Source organism: Macaca nemestrina, chromosome 20, assembly GCF_043159975.1.
Source record: "Macaca nemestrina isolate mMacNem1 chromosome 20, mMacNem.hap1, whole genome shotgun sequence".
Classification (NCBI taxonomy): Eukaryota; Metazoa; Chordata; class Mammalia; order Primates; family Cercopithecidae; genus Macaca; species Macaca nemestrina.
The window spans coordinates 59,522,899-59,537,174 of NC_092144.1; the positions used below are offsets into that span (position 1 = coordinate 59,522,899).

The following is a 14,276-nucleotide window of genomic DNA, read 5'->3' on the forward strand; positions in this document are numbered from 1 at the left end:
TGGAAACGTAAAACAACACAAATGCATTATTTCACGTACCATCCTGGTCAGAAATCCTGGATGGCTCCACCAGCCCTCACCTCTGGGTTTCACAGGGTGTCAGCCACCTGAGCTCTCACTGGGAGGCTCTGGGAAGAAGCTTCTTTCAAGCTCATTCAGATTTTCAGCAGAATCGAATTCTGGGCTTCTGGGACTGAGGTCCCCATGTTCTCACTGGCTGTCAGCTGGGGGCCACCAACCCTTAGCTCCAAGAGGCCTCTCTCCGGTTACTGCAGGTGCACCTGACATCCCAGAGCCACAGCCCAGTGTCACGGCGGGACTCTGACTTCCCCTTGTGTCCCATCTCTGGTATACCTTCCTCTTCTGGCTGAGACAGTCCTCTGCTTTGAAGGGCTCATGTGATTGGACTGGACCTTCCTGGACAACATACTTACAGGTTCCAGGAATTAGAGGGTGACCATCTTTGGGGGACCACTATCCAGCCCCACTCAGGTCCTTCCCATGTCATCTCCAGCCTCGACTCTGTTGTGTCCACACCCGCCTATCCTAGTCTTCATCTTCTCATTCCAACTCACCCCGATGGAAGGACTCTATCTCCAACTTGCTATTTCTCTCTTTGTCCCTCTATCTGACCCTCCCTGCTCACCACCCCAAACTCCCTCACTTCCAGGCCTGATGCCTCGTCCAAACTTGGAAGCTCACAGAGCTTGCCTTTGGTGGTCTGTCCACTTTGCCCTTCCCCAGAGCATTTCCTGTCCCCTCTGAGAATCCTCCGTCATGACCCATCAAGGAGAAGGCTGATCTGATCCTCCCCAGTGCTGAGTCCCATCTAGGACCTGGACATGGCATGTACTCTCTCCCTTGAGGCCCAAGCTGAGCGCCGGATCACCCCATAGACTCACACACTCAGGAACCCAACAGTGAGTACAATGAATGCAAGTCAACTTTTTTTTTTTTTTTTTTGAGACGGAGTCTCGCTCTGTCGCCCAGGCTGGAGTGCAGTGGCACGATCTCGGCTCACTGCAAGCTCCGCCCCCCGGGTTCAAGCCATTCTCCTGCCTCAGCCTCCCGAGTAGCTGGGACTATAGGCGCCCGCCACCATGCCCGGCTAGTTTTTTGTATTTTTTTTTTTTTTAGTAGAGACGGGGTTTCACGGTGTTAGCCAGGATGGTCTCGATCTCCTGACCTTGTGATCCACCCGCCTCGGCCTCCCAAAGTGCTGGGATTACAGGCTTGAGCCACCGCGCCCAGCCCTTTTTTTTTTTTTTTTTTTTTTTTAAACAGAGTCTTGCTCTGTCGCCCAGGCTGGAGTGCAGTGACATGATCTCAACTCACTATGATCACCGCCGCCACCCAAGTTCAAGTGATTCTCATGCCTCAGCCTCCCAAGTAGCTCACCACCACACCCAGCTAATTTTTGTATTTTTAGTAGAGATGGGGTTTTACCATGTTGGCCAGGCTAGTCTCAAACTCCCAACCTCAGGTGATCTGCCTGCCTCATCCTCTCAAAGTGCTGGGATTACAGGCATGAGCTACCACGCCCGGCCAAGTTTGGCTGCTTCTAAGGCCTCTCTCCTTGGGTTGAGGATGGCTGCTTTCTCACTGTATCCTCACATTGTGTTTTTTTGTTTTGTTTTGTTTTGTTTTTGAGACAGAGTCTTGCTCTGTCACCCAGGCTGGATGAAGTGCAGTGGCGTGATCTCCGCCTTTCAGGTTCAAGAGATTCTTCTGTCTCAGCCTCCCAAGTAGCTGGGACTACAGGCACACACTATCATGCCCGGCTAATTTTTGTATTTTTTAGTAGAGACAGGGTTTCACCATATTGGCCAGGCTGTTCTCAAACTCCTAACCTCATGATCCACCCACCTTGGCCTCCCAAAGTGCTGGGATGACAGGCGTGAGCCACTGCACCCGGCCCACATTGGCTTTTATTTGCAATCCTAGAATAGGGCAGTACCTCATTCTGTAAAGTAGAATGAGTGTTCCCATGAGCCGAGCAGAGAAGGGTGGTTTCCGATCTCGGCTCACTGCAATCTGTACCTCCCGGGTTCAAGTGATTCTCCTGCCTCAGCCTCCTGAGTAGCTGGGATTAAAGGCTCCTGCTGCCACACCCAGCTAGTTTTTGTATTTTTAGTAGAGACGGGGTTTCACCATGTTCGCCAGGCTGGTCTCGAACTCCTGACCTCAAGTGATCCACCCACCTCAGCCTCCCAAAGTGCTGGGATTACAGGCGTGAACTACTGTGCCTGACCAGGGATTACGTTTCTTTTTCATTTTTTTTTTTTAAATTTTCTTATTACAGAACAATTATCTGTCATCAAACTATCAGATTCGTTTTGAATACCTCCTTTTTTTTTTTTTTTTTTCCCTTTGAGATGAAGTCTCGCTCTGTCGCCCAGGCTGGAGTGCAGTGGCGCGATCTCAGCTCACTGCAACCTCTGCCTCCCGGGTTCAAGCGATTCTCCTGCCTCAGCCTCCTGAGTAGCTGGGACTATAGGCACCCACCACCATGCCCGGCTAATTTTTTGTATTTTTAGTAGAGACAGAGTTTCACCATGTTAGCCAGGATGGTCTCCATCTCCTGACCTCGTGATCCACCTGCCTCAGCCTCCCAAAGTGCTGGGATTACAGGTGTGAAACACCGTGCCCGGCCCCAATTAATTATTTCAAAGTTATTTTACTTGTGGCCAGGTGTGGAGGCTCATGCCTGTACCCCAGCACTTTAGAAGGCTAAGGCGGGTGGATCATCTGAGGTCAGGTGTTCCAGACCAGCCTGGCCAACACAGTGAAACCACGTCTCTACTAAAAATACAAAAAATTAGCCGGGCATGGCGGTGGGTGCCTGTAATCCCAGCTACCCAGGAGGCTGAGGCAGAAGAATTGCTTGAACCCAGGAGGCAGAGGTTGCAGTGAGCCGAGATCACGCCATTACACTCCAGCCTGGGCAACAGAGCAAGACTCCGTCTCAAAAAACAAACAAACAAACAAACAAAGTTACTTTACTTGTAAAGGTTAAAACAGAGGGGACTTCCTTATCATGCTAGCTAGAAGATGTGGCTGTTATTTCTCTCTCTCCTGTCTCCTCTAAATTCTCAGAGGTCAGATAATTTACTTTCAGCTTGCTGACATGGAACTGTAGCATGAGTGACTCCGCTGGTCTCTTGGGCCTAGTGCAGGAGCTCAGTCCAAACCAATGGCTTCCTATAAAGTTTATTTAGCAAGGCAAATCTACAGAGACAGAAAGCAGATTCATGGTTATGTGGGGCTTCAGGGAAAGGAAGGTTGAGTTAAGGATAATGGCTAAGAGATGTGGGGCTTTGTTTCGGAGTGGTGAAAATGTTCTAAAATTAATTGTGATGATTGTAGAACTCTGTGAGTATACTGAAAACCACTGAATTATACACTTTAAATGGGTAAACTATGTGGTGTGTGAATGATGACTCAATAAAGCTATTAAAGCAATTAGTTAATTAACAATTCTATTAAACAGTTTACCCTGAACAACTCAGGGTTTAGGGGACTAACCCCCTGCGAAGGAAAAAATCTGAAGATCAATTTTGACTCCCCAAAACCTTAATGACTAATAGCGTGCTATTGACCAGAAGCTTTACATAAACACTAGATGAACACATATTTTTTATGATATATGTTTTCTGGGATTTTTTTTTTTTTTTTTTTGATACAGGATCTTGCCCTGTCACCCAGGGTGGAGTGCAGTGGCACGATCATAGCTCACTCCAGCCTCGACCTCCCTGGTTCAAGCGATCCCCCCTCCTCAGCCTCCCAGGTAGCCAGGACCACAGGTAAAGCTCTCACAACCACATCTGGCTAATTTTTGTGTTTTTAGTAGAGAGGAGGGTTTCACCATGTTGCCCTGGGGTGTCTCCAATTCCTAGGCTCAAGCGATCAGCCCACCTTGGCCTCCCAAAGTTCTGGGATTACAGGCGTGAGCCACCATGCCTCACTGTGTTATATGTATTATATACTATATGCAAACAATAAAGTGAGCTACCAAAAAGAAAATGTTACTAAGGAAATCAGAGGAAGTTAGGAGAGGGTTAAAAAAAAATAAAATCGCCGGGCACGGTGGCTCACGCCTGTAACCCCAGCACTTCTGGAGGCTGAGGCGGGAGGACTACCTGAGGTCAGGACTTTGAGACCAGCCTGACCAACATGGTGAAACCCCATCTCTACTAAAAATACAAAAGTTAGCTGGGCGTGGTGGCGCATGCCTGTAATCCCAGCCATGTGGGAGGCTGAGGTAGGAGAATCATTTGAACCTGGGAGGTGGAGGGTGCAGTGAGCCGAAATCATGCCACTGCACTCCAGCCTGGGCAACAAGAGCGAAACTCCGTCTCAAAAACAAAACAAAACAAAACAAAAAATTGTAAGGAAGATAAATTGCATTTACACTAGTGTACTGTACCTAGGGTAACCCTAAGTTTATGCCTTCTGTTGATAAGATGAATTGTGTGTCTGAAATGGTGGGCAACTACAGCTACAGACTACAATTTGTACATCAAGCAAGTCAACTTTTTCTGGTATGTTGTAACTTTTCTCTGCTTCTTGGGAGCACTTCCAGCATCATTAGTGGCACTTCATGTGGGTCCCATGGTGTTCCTCAAGGTTTACCATATTGCACTAAACACAGTGAAAAATATGTGATAATCTCAAGAGATCACTTTACTGCAATGTACGATTTAGGAAAGAGACAAATTGCTCACTGGCAGATGATTAGCATCACACAGCATTTTGAGCAGATACCCACAGCACTTGAGCCCACTGCAATAGCAATGGAAAGTGGCTGCAAAAATACTACCGCAGTACAGTCTTACTGCAGTGAATTTTATGCAGTTATGATTTAATACTGCATCTTTATGTTTGTTTACATTTCTCTCGACTTTTAAAGGTGCCATGTATAGTCTGTGTTTGTATACATAAGTTTTGATAGACTAACTTTTTGTTTGTGACAGACTCTTGCTCTGTCACCCAGGCTGGAGTGCAATGGCACAATCTTAGCTCACTGCAACCTCCGCCTCCCTGGTTCAAGCAATTCTCCTGCCTCAGCCTCCCGAGTAGCTGGGATTACAGGTGCCTGCCACCACGCCTGGCCAATTATTGTATTTTTAGTAGAGATGCGGTTTCATCATGCTGGCCAGGCTGGCCTTGAACTCCTGACCTCAGGTGATCCTCCTACCTTGGCCTCCCAAAGAGCTGGGGTTACAGGTGTGAGCCACTGTGCCCAGCCACACCTGGCTAATTTTTTTTATATTTTTAGTAGAGATGAGGTTTCACCATGTTGGTCAGGCTGGTCTCAAACTCCCGACATCAAATGATCTGCCTACCTTGGCCTCCCAGAGTGCTGGGATTACAGGTATGAGCCACCACGTCCAGCCCTAATTGTTTCTTTTTTAAAATTTTTTTGTAGAGACAGGGTCTCCATATGTTACCCAGGGTGGTTTCAAACTCCTAGGCTCAAGCGATCCTCCTGTCTTGGCCTCCCAAAGTGCTGGGATTACAGGCATGAGCCACCACACCTGGCCTCAATATATTTTTTGAATAATGTGTAAGTGGACCCTTGCAGTTCAAACTTGATTGTTCAAGGATCAACTGTATAAGTCACAATGGATCTGTTTCTCTAATCAAACCCTAAATGATAAAGCATTATTCAGCTTGTTGAGGTCTGCCAATCTAAAAAGGGTAGTTTCCTGTTGCTTTGATTGGAACGTTTCTGGTTACTAATCTTTTGAGCTCCTTATCACATATTTGTTAGTTTTTTGGATTTCCCCTTCTGTAAATTGCCTGCTTTTCTGTAAATTCTTGGTCATTTTTTTCTGATGGGGTTGTTACCCTTTTCTTTTTTATTTGTAGGAGTTCCTTCAATCACCTACCTTTTAATCCCTTGTCAATTTAATTTTTTTTTTTTAATAGAGATGGAGTCTCACTCTGTCGCCCAGGCTGGAGTGTAGTGGCATGATCTCAGCTCACCACAACCTCCACCTCCCAGGTTTAAGTGAATCTCCTGCCTCAGCTTCCCAAGTAGTTGGGATTATAGGCATGTGCCACCACATCCGGCTACAAAATACAAAATCTGTTGGCCAGGCCAGTCTCAAACTCCTGACCTCGGGTGATCTGCCTGCCTTGGCCTCCCAAAGTGCTGGGATTACAGGTGTAGGCCACCATGCCCAGCCCCTGCTCAATTTTAGACACTGCAAGTATCTTCCGCTGGGCCATCATCTCATCTCTCATGATCTTGGCCCTTGGGATCCTTGATGAATAGAAACCCTTAATACTGGTATAATCAAATTAATTTTTTTGACTTATGATTCATCCTTCTGAGATCCCTAAAAGAAGTCATTAATACTTTCCTACGTTTTCTTTTACTAACTTTATAGTTTTACCTTTTGCATTTAGTGCTTTACTAGCAGCTGGTCTCCACTTTACATTATTATGTTATAGAGGAGGGGGCCTGAAAGCCTCTCAGTGCTCAAGATCTTTGAAGACTTAACTGGGCATTAGCCCAATTAGAGAGAAAGAAAGCAACAGAGGATGGGGATGGGCCACTCTCTCCTGGGCCTTGCTTCCCCCAAGAAAATCTCATGAACCCACCCACAACCACTACATCTCAGACTATTTCAGCGTCTTCCTCCCAGTGGCTTCACACACTTGGGTGAGACCCCCAGCATCTACTCAGTTACCAGGTCTGGTATTCCCTGATATTATCCTGATTTTTTGACTGGAAAAAAAGTGTTAATTCATAAGACTTTGGGGTTTATTTTTTTTGGGGGGGGGACGGAGTCTCACTTTGTCGCCCAGGCTGGAGTGCAGTGGCGTGATCTGAGCTCACTGCAACCTCTGCCTCCTGGGCTCAGGTGATCCTCCCACCCCAGCCTCCTGAGTAGCTGGGACCCCAGGCATATGCCACCATGCCCGGCTATTTTTTGTAATTTTTTTTTTTTTTTTTTTGTAGAAATGGGGTTTCTCCATGTTGCCCAGACTGGTCTCGAGCTCCTGGGCTCAAGCGATCTGCCTGCCTCAGCTTCCCAAAGTCCTGGGATTATAGGCATGAACCAATGTGCCCAGACCCCTGACACTATTCTAAGCAGTGGGGATTAAGCAGTGAATAAAACAATGCCCCAGCCTCACAAGATTTGGTGGGGGAGAGAAACAATAAATGTCTATCAAGCAATGGCAAATGCTGTGAAGAATAAAGCAACATGAGGCAGAAAGGAAACTCCAAGGGGACTGAGCTCATCTTAGATAGGGTAGTCTCTCTGATACATACACAGAGACTGAACTGGGGTAATGGAGCAAATCCCGTCCATGGTAAATCTGGAGAAAGAGACTTTCAGGCTGAGGGAACAGCAAGTGCAAAGGTCCTGAGGTTGGAAATGGCTTGGCTTGATCAAAAACAAAGAGGCCAAGCTGGACAGAGCAGTTATTGATGGAGATAAATAGGGAATAAGATCACAAAAGTAGATGTAGGGTACAAGACAGCAGATCATGCAGGGTCTTTGGGGCACAGTGAGGAGTTTTTATGTTATTCTATTTAAAATGGGAAGTGAGCTAAGTGTTACAATTAAGGAAGTAACATATATGTATTTACTCATCAAAAAGATTATCCCAAACTTTTGCTTGCCACTATGGATGGAGTAGCTAGTAGCTGACTAACTCCCCACTAAAAACTATAAAAGCTGAATACAAGCCAGGTGTGATGGTTCACACCTGTAATCCCAACACTTTGGGAGGCTGAGGCAGGCGTATCACCTGAGGTCAGGAGTTCAAGACCAGTCTGGCCAACATGGTGAAACCCCATCTCTACTAAAAATACAAAAATTAGTCAGGCACAGTGGCGGGCACCTGTAATCCCAGCTAGTCGGGAGGCTGAGGCATGAAAGTTGCTTGAACCCGGTAGATGGGGTTTCACCATATTAACAAGGCTGGCCTTGAACTCCTGACCTTGTGATCAACCCGTCTCGGCCTCCCAAAGTGCTGGGATTACAGGTATGAACCATCACGCCCAGCCAAGAAAATTAAATTATTTCCAAGGGAAGATAATACCATATAATTTTTATATTTTAATTTAAAAATTACCAATCTTGCCAGGAAATAAGACCAAATGACAGAAAACCAAGAGAAAAAATATACACTAGAAGTATGTACCCAAAGGTGATCCAGATATTAGAGTTCTCAGATATAGGCTTTCAATAACTATAATTAATATGTTCCCCAAAAATAGATGAAAAGATGGATAATTTCATCAGAGAACTGGAATCTAAGGAGGGGGGAAGAATCCAATATAAATTCTAGAACTTAAAAATAAATTAATTAAAATAAAAATTCAGTAGATTAGTCCCACAGCAGGTTAGACACACTGGAAAACAGATCAATAGAAAATATCTAGATTAAATTACACAGAAATAGGGTAGAAAATACATTAAAAACATATGAGACATACAGATCATGGTTAAAAGGTCTAAGAAATACATATTAGAGTCCTAGAAGAGAGGAAAAAAACAATGAGGAGGAAGCAATACTAACGAACTACTGGGCAAGAATTTTACAAAATTGATGAAAGACATCAACTCACAGATCCAAGGTGGGAGGATCGCTTGAGCCTGGGAGATGGAGGTTGCAGTCAGTCAAGAATGCGCCACTGTACTCCAGCCTGGGTAACAGAGAGAGACCCTGTTTCCAAAAAAAAAAAAAAGGCAGAATGTTGATAATTGCTAAAGCTACGTGTTAGGTATATATGGGTTCATTATGTTTACTTTATGTATGTTTGAAATTTTAAAAATACTGTATAAAGATATTTTTAAGTAACTGACACTAAATACTCCAAATAAAAGGCACATATTTTCTGATCTACAACTACATGCAACAACATGGTTGAATCTTATATGACGTTTAACAAAATAACCAGAAACAAAAAAGTTTCTGTATGGTTTTATTTATTCTGAATAAGAAAACAAATAAAACTTATCTATGTCATTAGAAATTGGGGTAGGCCGGGCACAGTGGCTCATGCATGTAATCCCAGCACTTTGGGAGGCTAAGGTGAGCAGATCACCTGAGGTCAGGAGTTCAAGACCAGCCTGACCAACATGGTGAAACCCCATCTCTACTAAAAATACAAAAATTAGCCAGACACAGTAGCACATGCCTGTAATCCTAGCTACTCGGGAGGCTGAGACATGAGAATTGCTTGAACCCGGGAGGCGGTGGTTAGAGTGAGACGAGATTGCGCTGCTACACTCCAGCCTGGGCCACAGAAGGAGACTCTGTCTCAAAACAAAAAAAGAAAAAGAAAAAAAACTAGGGTAAAAGTCACCCTTAGGAGAGTAAGGACTGGAAGGAGCCATGAGGAAGAGTCTCGGAGGCAGGTAGTATGTTGTATATTGAAATGGGTTTAGATAACACAGATGGGTTCAATTTCTGAAAATTCATAAAGCTTATCACTTATGATCTGTGGACTGTTCTATATAGATATTACACTTCACTGAGAGTTTTGGTAAAGTCAAAAATTAGCAGTCAGCATAAAAACAAAACCCAACTATATGCTGTTACAAGAGACATGCCTTAACTGTAAGCACACAAAAAGATGGAAAGTTACAGGATGAAAAAGATACACTATATAAACACTAACCAAAGAAAGCTGGAGTAATCTCTACATCAAAGTAGCCATTAAGGCAAAAAGCATTGCTAGAAGTAAAAAAGGACATTTCAAGGTAATAAAGAGGGTCAAGTCACCAGAAGGATACAACCGTTCTAAATCTGTATGCATTTAATAATATAGCTTCAACATATATAAAGCAAAAATTACAGAACTGAAAGGAGAAATGGAAAAATCCACAGTCATTCAGTACAAGAAGCAAACAGTAAAGATATTAAAGATTTGAATAGCAGGATTAACAAACTTGACCTGACATAGCTGAACTGCAGGATATGCACTCTGTTCTTTTGTTTGTTTGTTTGAGACAGAGTTTCACTCTTGTTGCCCATGCTAGAGTCTAATGGCACAATATCGGCTCCTAGCAACCTCTGCCTTCCAGATTCAATCAATTCTCCTGCCTCAGCCTCCCAAGTAGCTGGGAAGACAGGCGTGTACCACCACACCTGGCTAGTTTTTTTTTTTTTTTTATTTTTAGTAGAGATGGGGTTTCACCATGTTGGTCAGGCTGGTCTCGAACTCCCAACCTCAGGTGATCCACCTGCCTCAGCCTCCCAAAGTGCTGGGACTACAGGCATAAGCCACCATGCCTGGCCTTTTTTTTTTCTTTCTTTTTTTTTTGAGATGGAGTCTCACTCTGTCTTGCCCAGGCTGTAGTGCAGTGGCACGATCTCAGTTCACTGCAGCCTCCATCTCCCAGGTTCTCCTGCCTCAGCCTCCTGAGTAGCTTGGATTACAGGCACATGCCACCACATCTGGCTAATTTTGTATTTTTAGTAGAGACAGGGTTTCGCCATGTTGGCCAGGCTGGTTTTGAACTCCTGACTTCAGATGATCCACCCAACTTGGTCTCCCAAAGTGCTGGGATTACAGGTATGAGCCACCGTGCCTGGCCACTCTTTTCAAATATACATGAAGCATTTGCTAAAACAGACCAAATAATGGACTATAAAGCAAATCTCAACAAACGTCAAAGAAGGGAAATCATATAGAGTATGTTTGTATGTTCTCTGACCACAGTGAATTAAATACGAAGCAATAATAAAAAGATAGCATGGGGCCAGACGCAGTGGCTCATGCCTGTAATCTCAGCACTTTGGGAGGCTGAGGCGGACGAATCACGAGGTCAAGAGATCGAGACCGTCCTGGCCAACATGGTGAAACCCTGTCTCTACTGAAAATACAAAAAAAAAAAAAGCTGACCGTGGTGGTGCGTGCCTGTAGTCCCAGCTACTCAGGAGGCTGAGGCAGGAGAATCGCTTGAATCCAGGAGGCAGAGGTTGGAGTGAGCCAAGATCATGCCACTGTACTCCAACCTGGCAACAGAGCAAGACTCCATCTCAAAAATAAATAAATAAATAAATAATAAAAATATAACAGGGAAGTAAGCAATATATCTCTAAAAATTATCACTCAGGTCAAATTAGAAAATATTTTGAATTGATAATAATGGAAACATGGCCAGGCATGGTGGCTCATGCCAATAATCCCAGCACTCTGGGAGGCTGAGGCAGGCAGATCACTTGAGGTCAGGAGATCGAGACCAGCCTAGCCAACATGGAGAAACCCCCATCTCTACAAAAGATACAAAAATTAGCCGGGTGTGGTGGTGCATGCCTGTAATCCCAGCTACTCAGGAGGCTGAGGCAGGAGAACCGCTTGAACCCAGGAGGTGGAGATTGCAGTGAGCCAAGATGGTGCCATTGCACTCCAGTCTGGATGGCAGATCGAGACTCTGTCTCAAAAAATAATAATAGAAATGTGACATAACAAATGTGTCAAGTGTAGCTACAGAAGTTTTTAGAAGGCAAATGGTGGCTCTAAATGCATGTATTAGAAGAGATTATTAAAAATCAAATGACCTGGCTGGGCACAGTGGCTCACGCCTCTAATCCCAGCACTTTAGGAGGCCAAGGCAGGTGGCTCACCTGAGGTCAGGAGTTCAAGACCAGTCTGGCCAACATGTTGAAACCCCAACTCTACTAAAAATACAAAAAATTAGCCAGGCATGGCAGGGCACGCCTGTAATCCCAGCTACTCAGTAGGTTGAGGCAGGAGAATCGCTTGAACTCTAGAGGCAGAGGTTGCAGTGAGCCAAGATGGCGCCACTGCACTCCAGACTGCGTAACAGAGTGAAACTCGAGTCTCAAAAAAAACCATCAATGACCTAACGACCTAAAAATATCAGTGACCTAAGCATTCACCTCAAGAAGTTGGGGTGGAAAAGCTGGAAAAAGAACAGCAGATCAGGAGCTTGAGGGCACATGGCTGAAGTCCTACCTACTCAGGAGGCTGAGGTAGGAGGATTACTTGAGCCCAGGAGGTGGAGGCCACAGTGAGCTAGGGTCACATTACTGCATTCTAGCCTGGGTGAGACCCTGTCTCAAAAAGAGAGGAAGGGGGAGGGGAGGGGAGGGGAGGGTACAGGAGGAAGTGGAGCGGGAGTGGAAAGGAGGGGAGTGGGGGAATGGGAGAAGAGGAGGGGAGGAGGTGGGGAAAGGTAGGGGAAGGTACAGGGGAGGGGAAGAGGGGAGGTGGGAGGGGAAGAGACGGGAGGGGGAAGGGAAGGGGGAGAAGGGAGGGGGAGGGGAGGCGGAGGGAAGGGGAAAGGAGAGGGAAATAGGGGGAGGGGAGAAAGGGGGAGGGGAGAAGGGGGAGGCGAGAGGAGAAGGGTAAAGGGAGGGGAGGGGAGAAGAGAAAAGAGAGATGGCACAAATTATTAATATCCATCACCACATATCTTACAGATACTAAAAAGATTGGCTGGGCATGGTGGCTCATGCCAGTAACACCAGCACTTTGGGAGGCCAAGGTAGGAGGATCATTTGAGGCCAGGAGTTCGAGACCAGCCTAACATAATAAGACCGCATTTCTCCCCCTCCAAAAAAAGACAATATTATGAACTTTATGCAAATTATTTGAAATTTTAGATAAAATGGAAAAATTCCTTGAAAACCACAACTTACCAAAAATAAAATAGAGCATCTGAATAATTGTATTTTTATAAAAGAAATAGAATTTGTAATTTAAAGTATTTCCACAAAGAAAACTCTAGGTCCAGATGGCTGGTGACTTCTTCCAAACATATAAAAAATAAATAACATCAATCCTACACTAGCACTTCCAAAGAACAGAAAAAGAGAGAACACTTCTCCACACATTATATATCAGCATAGCCTTGTTAACAAAACCCAACAGGGATCTTACAGAAAAGAAAAGAAAAGAAAAGAAAAGAAAAGAAAAGAAAAGAAAAGAAAAGAAAAGAAAAGAAAATCTGGCAATATATAGAAAGGTCAGGCCGGACACCGTGGCTCACGCCCGTAATCCCAGCACTTTGGGAGGCTGATGCGGGTAGATCACCTGAGGTTGGGAGTTCGGTACCAGCCCGGCCAACATGGTGAAACCCCATCTCTACTAAAAATACAAAAATTAGCCGGGTATGGTGGCGGGCGCCTATAATCCCAGCTACTCGGGAGGCTGAGGCAGGAGAATCACTTGAACCCGGGGGGCGGAGCTTGCAGTGAGCAGAGATTGCCCCACTGCACTCCAGCCTGGGCGACAGAGCGAGACTCCATCTCAAAAAAAAAAAAAAGAAAGAAATAGGGGACGGACAAGGAGTCCCTCAGTTAAATTCCCTCTTCCTCGGCCCATTTCACCGAAGCCTGAAGCCGAAGAGAACACGAGCCACAGCATGGCGGGCGCAGCCATCCCCGCCTTCCACCACCAGACAGAAACTCTGGGGCCACCGCCCGCTGCGCCAGCGCGCATGCGTGGCACGCGACGGCCGCCGGTGTCCACCTGCGTCTTAGGAGGAGCCCGGACGGGGAGGGGCGGGGCTCAGACGCTGCGCACGCGCACTCGCGATCCCTCGCCTCCTTTTACTCTTTCTGGCGGGAAAAGCTCACGCACTCCTCCCCCAACTCAACTGCCGTTCGTCGTTCGTGGCCGTCGGTTGTGTCCCGAGACTAGGACGTGGCTCCAGGTGCGCCCTGCCCCGTGGCGAGGTTCCCCAGAGTGGCCCTTCCCAGCCCCTACCGAAATCCTAGTGAAGCCCCCCATATTGTGGGAGAGATTCCCCTGCGTCAGGACCCCCCAAATCCTATTAAAATCCTGACCAAGCGGGGCGTGGTGGCTCATGCCTATAATCCCAGCACTTTGGGAGGCTGAGGCGGGCGGATCTCCTGAGGTCGGGAGTTCGAGACCAGCCTGACCAACATGGAGAAACCCCATCTCTACTAAAAATACAAAAAATTAGCTGGGTGTGGTGGCAGTCGCCTGTAATCCCAGCTACTAGGGAGGCCGAGGCAGGAGAATCGCTTGAACCTGGGAGGCAGAGGTTGCGGTGAGCCGAGATCGCGCCATTGCACTCCAGCCTGAGCAACAAGAGCGAAACTCCATCTCAAAAAAAAAAATCCTGACCACTTGGGAGGCCGAGGTGGGCAGATCACGAGGTCAGAAGATAGAGACCATCCCGGGGAAGTGAAACCATGTCTCTATAAAAAATACAAAAAATTAGTCAGGTGTAGTGGTGTGCAACTATAATCCCAGCTACTTGGGAGGCTGAGGCAGGAGAATTGCTTGTACATGGGAGGCAGAGGTTGCAGTG

The 14,276-nt window shown here is 46.1% G+C and overlaps 2 protein-coding genes across 6 annotated transcripts in view; one reads left to right on the plus strand and one right to left on the minus strand.

Annotated features, from left to right (window-relative positions):
• LOC105497212 (TEA domain transcription factor 2) overlaps positions 1 to 8,673 on the minus strand; it is a 55,600-nt gene extending 46,927 nt beyond the window's left edge. The window contains exon 1 of the mRNA XM_071087439.1: positions 8,591 to 8,673. The gene's annotated coding sequence lies outside the window, so the exon portion shown is untranslated. The remainder of the gene's footprint in view (positions 1 to 8,590) is intronic.
• A 4,838-nt stretch (positions 8,674 to 13,511) lies between these two features.
• Positions 13,512 to 14,276, plus strand: part of KASH5 (KASH domain containing 5) — a 31,477-nt gene continuing 30,712 nt past the window's right edge. For 2 of the 5 annotated variants that reach the window (XM_071087452.1, XM_071087454.1), the window contains exon 1: positions 13,571 to 13,652. The gene's annotated coding sequence lies outside the window, so the exon portion shown is untranslated. Of the gene's footprint in view, positions 13,653 to 14,276 lie in introns of all 5 variants that reach the window. The other 3 variants (XM_071087451.1, XM_071087453.1, XM_071087459.1) reach the window with 2 other exon arrangements.